We start from the raw sequence: 5,562 nt of genomic DNA, 5'->3' as shown, positions 1-5,562 counted from the left end.
CTCATGGTAATTTTGAGTGGCTCGTGTTTACCTCCAGTAAACAACAGCAACAAAAGCAAAGTAAAACAAACAAATGAAAACTATGCTCATACATAGAACATGAAAGCTAGAGTGATGCTGCCTCCTTTCATATTTCGTTTGCTTATCATCACATTATAAACATTGTTTAAACGCTCTTTTGTCCTAAGAATTAATATGCAGACTCCTGGATGTTTAAAAACAATTTGTAAAAGTACTATCGTATGGGTATTTAAAATAACATTTCATATGTGGGTGTGTGTCATAGTTTAATAAAAGCTATGATAAGTGGGATGACAATCTTCTTCCTCCAAAATCCATTCTCAGTCTAACACAGAGTGACAGGTACAGGAAACCTTTGGTCAAATTTTTGGTTAGGGTAGTCCAAGAGACTTCTAAAATGATATACACTATTGACATCACCCTTGGTTGCCTCAAAAAAAATGGAGATAAGAGAGGGGGGATGGGATAGGGGGTTTATGAACTAGAAACCAGGAAAGGGGATAACATTTGAAATGTAAATAAAAATATCCAATAAAAATGGAGATAAGACCCTGTGGCTGAATATAATATACACTTCGGACACAAGCTTTGGAGGAATCATTCTGGATCTGCCCTGGAAACCACCTCACTGAGGACTAGCTCTCATGGTTTTGGAAAGAGCAATTAAAGGTACCATCAGAGAAAAGCAATTGAATAGTCCTATCCAGCCGAAACACCAAGGAACGACCATGACCAGTATGGCAAGATATTCAGAAAGTACAATAGTAGTATTCAGATCTTAGAGATAAGCAACAAACTGCTCAATTGAATATTAAGGCCTATTCAATAAGAGGTAATCTATGTCTGGTACTATAAATTTAGTTAACTACCTTTGAGAGATGAGACCACAGAATCCACAGGATAACCTACTACAACCAGTTTCCTAAAGCAGGACAAGCTCTAATGGCATACTAAATATTTATCTTTATATCCATAGATATCTGTAGCTCTTGTGCATTATCCAGGAAACCTCTTTTTGCAGTAGGTTTATATCATTAAAAACGCCACAACTAGCAATTTCTACAAAAGAAATGTAGAAGTCACCTGATAATAGTATATCTAGCTTCAATGTGTCTACAACACAGCTACTATACTTACTACTCAAGGAATATCTCAGAAGAAGTGGATGGAAATATTTGAAAGCCAAGTGATCAGGACATTTGCTACAGGACAGATTCTTCTGAAAGAAAATAGAGAAATGGAGAACATGACATGGATGAGTTATACTTAGGAGGACTATGTGTGAATATGGACAAGATATATTGTAAAGAATTTTCATAATACAAATGGTATATCAAAAGACAAGGATTCATAAGTTGATTAATACAAAAAGTAACATAAAACCCCTTAACAAAAATAAAAACAGAAAACATCATTGACTAGACATGAGCATACTGTCATAGATTTTTTTTTACTGGAATGGATCATTTATTCTGAAACTTGGAGTTGTAAAGCTTGCATCTTTCATTGTAGCAACAAGTCTGTCTTCAAGAAGAAAAGGACACTGTCACTTGGTTCTCTTTTAAGTAAAGGGCATAGATGTTAATATTGAGCTATCCTTGGAAGTGAACAGAGAGCTCCGAAAGCTAGTTTAGCATAGATGGAAGACACAGTGTTTTGTGCTTGGCTTTCCTCTACTCAGAAGTGCTTCTTTGGCCCAGCTGATGTTTTAAAGGCCGCTCTAGAGGGCAGCCTCAAGGAGGTCAGGTCAGGAGGTTAGAATATGATGTGGTGAGAGGTCCTGGGGTCAGCTTTGGAGAAAAACAAAACACAAAGAGGAAATAGTTGTTACCCACTACAGAGGGAACTGACATTTACAAATACATCTGTTCCCAGAGAGTTCAGTGGAAATGGGGTTCAAAGATCATTTGTTGTCTGTGAGCTCAGACAGTCACAGAACACAACTCTGAGCATGCAGCATTCCATTCTGGTGCCATGATTCCCAGATTCATGTCTGGAGCTAATCCTTTCCAATAGCAGTAAGTATATCACATGCAGCTCTTTTCTTAAAACTTCAAGCTTAAGTTTGTTTTCCTCTCAAGCTCCTCAGCACACATCTTGACAGTTACTTTCCACATTTAAGATTACCTATTCTACCACCAATACAGGCCTTATCGTTACAGTGGGACTCTCATAATCACTTAATCACACTCATTATTATCACTTTACGACGTAGTTCCCAGAGTATCCTGAAAGCAATCTATAAGCCAAATACGCAGCATGTCAAGTCTCACACATTCAGTTTCAAAGGAAGCATCAAGGAGCTGAACTTTCTCATGTCCTTTCCCACTGTCAACTCTACCATGTTCCCATAAATGATGGGACAGTTATTCAGCTACCTTCTAGGCAGGACTCATGACCATCAAGGGTATTGACTCTCAACCTTCTTAATGCTGTGACCTTTTAAAACAGTTCCTCATATTATGGTGACCCGACCATAAAACGATTTTAATTGTTACTTTATAACTGTAGTTTGCTACTGTTATGAATCATCCCATTATGAATTGTAATGTAAATATATTTGGAGACAGATTTCCAAAGCAGTTTCTACTCATAGTTAGAGAACTGATATTCTAGAGTAATGGATGGGTTAGGGAGAAAATGACAGCATGTCTTACAAAACTTAGATCGAAATTTAACAGAAGCCAATAGGAATGTCTGTAGCATGTAGATAATGTGAAATCAGTTAAGGGTGAAATCTGGTGTTCTTATTTATAAAACTTCCCAGCATTGGACTTTTATGCAACAAAATAATAAAATAAAAGGGACATGTGGAAATAGGCAAATACATTCTTGGAGTAATGAGCTACTTCTAAAGACGTAATTGGACCAGGGGTCATGTTGAGATTTTTCTTAAAACAAGTAAAGGAAAGCAAGGATGTGAGAAAGTGGAATGCACTTACAATTACATTTAAGAATTTCCAGTTTCAAAGCACAAGGTCCCCAGGAGTCAATCTAGTGGGTAAATGAGGCCTTTAACTGAAGAACAAACCCAGGTGATGTTTGAGAAGATTATAGAATACACTGGAGAGAATCTACAACTCCTGGTGAACAGGCCCAATGTCACCTACTGTTTCCAACTGCACAATGACCGAGTGTATTCTGTGAGTGAGATGACCCTAAAGCTGACTGCTAGCATCTCCAGAGATAAGCAAGTGTCACTGGGGATGTGTTTTGGAAAGTTATACTAAGACCCACAAGTTCTGGTTACTTGTTACAGTTCTGGGTTACCTTGCACCCTTATGCCAAGTATAAAGTGTGGCTAAAGTCTGGAGCAGAGCAGTCTTTTAGTATGGAAAACATGTGTTGAAATCCGGTCTGGGTCAAATCACTGAAAACATGTCTCAGTACCAAGGAGTGGTGGTTTATTCCATGGCAGACATTCCTTTGGGTTTTGGGGTGGCAGCAAAGTCTACCCAAGGCTTCAAAAAAGTGGAACCATAAGCCAACTGTGGTGTTCCATTAAGGAGACATTGAGGAATATGGATGCCATGATGAGACTGACTTAAGATGGTCTTCCCAACAACGTTTTGCTGTGTGAGAGGACTTAGCCTTGTTTCCTGTGTACAGGCCACCATGTTAAATCTGGATAACAGCTTGTATTCTTATCAACAGAAATGGCTCAAAAATAGGGTTTCTGGCCCTCTAGCGGCAAAAGCAGGTGGATCAAAAGTGTAAGTCTGGCTCAGGATACTTGGCAAGTTCAGGGCTAGCCTGAGCTACCTAGTGACACTTATCTAAAATCTAAAATAAACAAACCAGAACCTGTGAGTGTTTGTGAGAATAAATATTGTTTCAACTTTGTATCTGCACAGTCTTTGTTTGAATCAGAAGACTTGTTCTGAGCAATGGTTCCTAACTTACTTCACTGAGGACAGGGGTGATCTTACTGATATCTGTGATAACACTGTTTTCCAGGCTCATAATAGCACAGTGAACTTTCTATTGTTTATTAATATTAAAGGTAGAAACAACCATATAAGGTTGGTAGGCTATGCCTGTGGTTTTACATAGGGAATTTAATAAATTTTGATGGTCTTGTATTAAAAAAAGAATTTCCAGTTTCAAGGGAAAATAGATAAACAAAGAACTTTTGTCCTGTGAAGCTCCTGTGAACACAAAGGGAGAGAGCTGTAAGAACATGGAAATAGATGGCTTTCCACAGAAACAGCGCAAGACCCAGGGTACTGCCTATCCTTGCAATGCAGAGGAAAACTTTAAGCATGACCTCTGAGGGGGAAATTCCTGGATATGTCAGGTGATGGAGATTCATATGGTGTTTTGCTGTGGCTGACTCACGTGTTGTTTTGCTAAGGCAAGACCCATGGGAGGACATGTAATGTTTAGCAAAAACATAAATAGAACTCAGTGGACAATGATAATATGCTTACATAGCTTGCTTTGCAATGTTTCTTTGTTCTTGTATTTTCCTTCTCATTTTTCATATCTTCATGTTATTGAGAGAGAGAGATGAGAGCTCTTGGCAACGCAGCTGGTCCTGATCACTGCCATTGATTCGTGCACATTGGGCAGCAGAAGGCTGGCATTTCTGCTAGATTGTGCCACCACTGCTGATTCGTGTTGGGTATCTTGACACTACTGAACTGGACTGCTGGTGTTCTGACAGAGATTGCAATTGCCCTAAATACTACTTCCAAACAGGTCCACATCCCCTTGTCCTATTTACCATCTTTTCTCCCCTATCTTTGGACAGTGGGCTAAAAGGGAGGTTGAAGTGTTTAAAAAAGCCCTTATCAAAAGTAGGTTTTAAAAATCTAAGGCCCCAACATCTATGCAGCAGAGGACTGCCTGGTCTGGTCTCAGTGAGAGAAGATGCACCTAACCCTTGAGAGACTTGGGGCCCCAGGAAGTACAGAAGTCTGGTGGATTGTTGGGGCTGTGGGGGTATGGGGACATCCTCTTGGAGATGGGGGAAGAAGGATGTGATGGGTAACTGTTGGAGTGAAGAACAAGAGGGAGATAGTGAATGGACTGTGAGGAAAGATTAAAGATAATATTAAGTTAAAAAAACGTAAGCCTACAGACCCCAGTACCATGGCTGACTACAGGGACCTAATCTAGATAGTTGTGCTAGTTGCTGACAGTGAGAACATCTCCATGTGACATTTCCCTTCTCCTGTTTATTTCCCACATACAGTTTTTCTTTTTCACTGTGTTTCTGTTTGTTCAGTTCCACTCTGTTCTGAGTTGTGTTATCCTGGAACCCAAGCTTCCCTGGAACTCCTTCTTCACCTCCTTCGAGTCCCTAAGTCCTGAGACTGTAGGCAAATAGCACCATGTCTCCCTCCCACTTGCCATCCTGTACAGGTTGGCAAGGTTTCCCGAAACCTAAAAGTACTAATTGTCCTTCCTATGTGAGGGTTATGCTACATTTTATAATTTTTCAAAAAGATATACTCATCTCAAATATTCTCAGTGTATGTATTTGGTGTGAGAGCTAATTTGGTCCTCAGTGTGACTGGATTTAGAAATATCTAGATT

At 39.4% G+C, this 5,562-nt stretch overlaps 1 pseudogene; it reads left to right on the top strand.

Moving 5' to 3' along the window:
• The first annotated feature begins 3,026 nt into the window (after nt 1-3,026).
• On the top strand, nt 3,027-3,601 carry Nip7-ps14 (nucleolar pre-rRNA processing protein NIP7, pseudogene 14; annotated as a pseudogene).
• Nucleotides 3,602-5,562: the final 1,961 nt, after the last annotated feature.

The sequence above is a fragment of the Rattus norvegicus genome, chromosome X (genome assembly GCF_021556685.1).
Source record: "Rattus norvegicus strain SHRSP/BbbUtx chromosome X, alternate assembly SHRSP_T2T, whole genome shotgun sequence".
In the NCBI taxonomy this organism is placed as follows: Eukaryota; Metazoa; Chordata; class Mammalia; order Rodentia; family Muridae; genus Rattus; species Rattus norvegicus.
The sequence above is the reverse complement of the archived record's forward strand: the minus strand, read 5'-3'. Positions and strand labels throughout refer to the sequence as shown.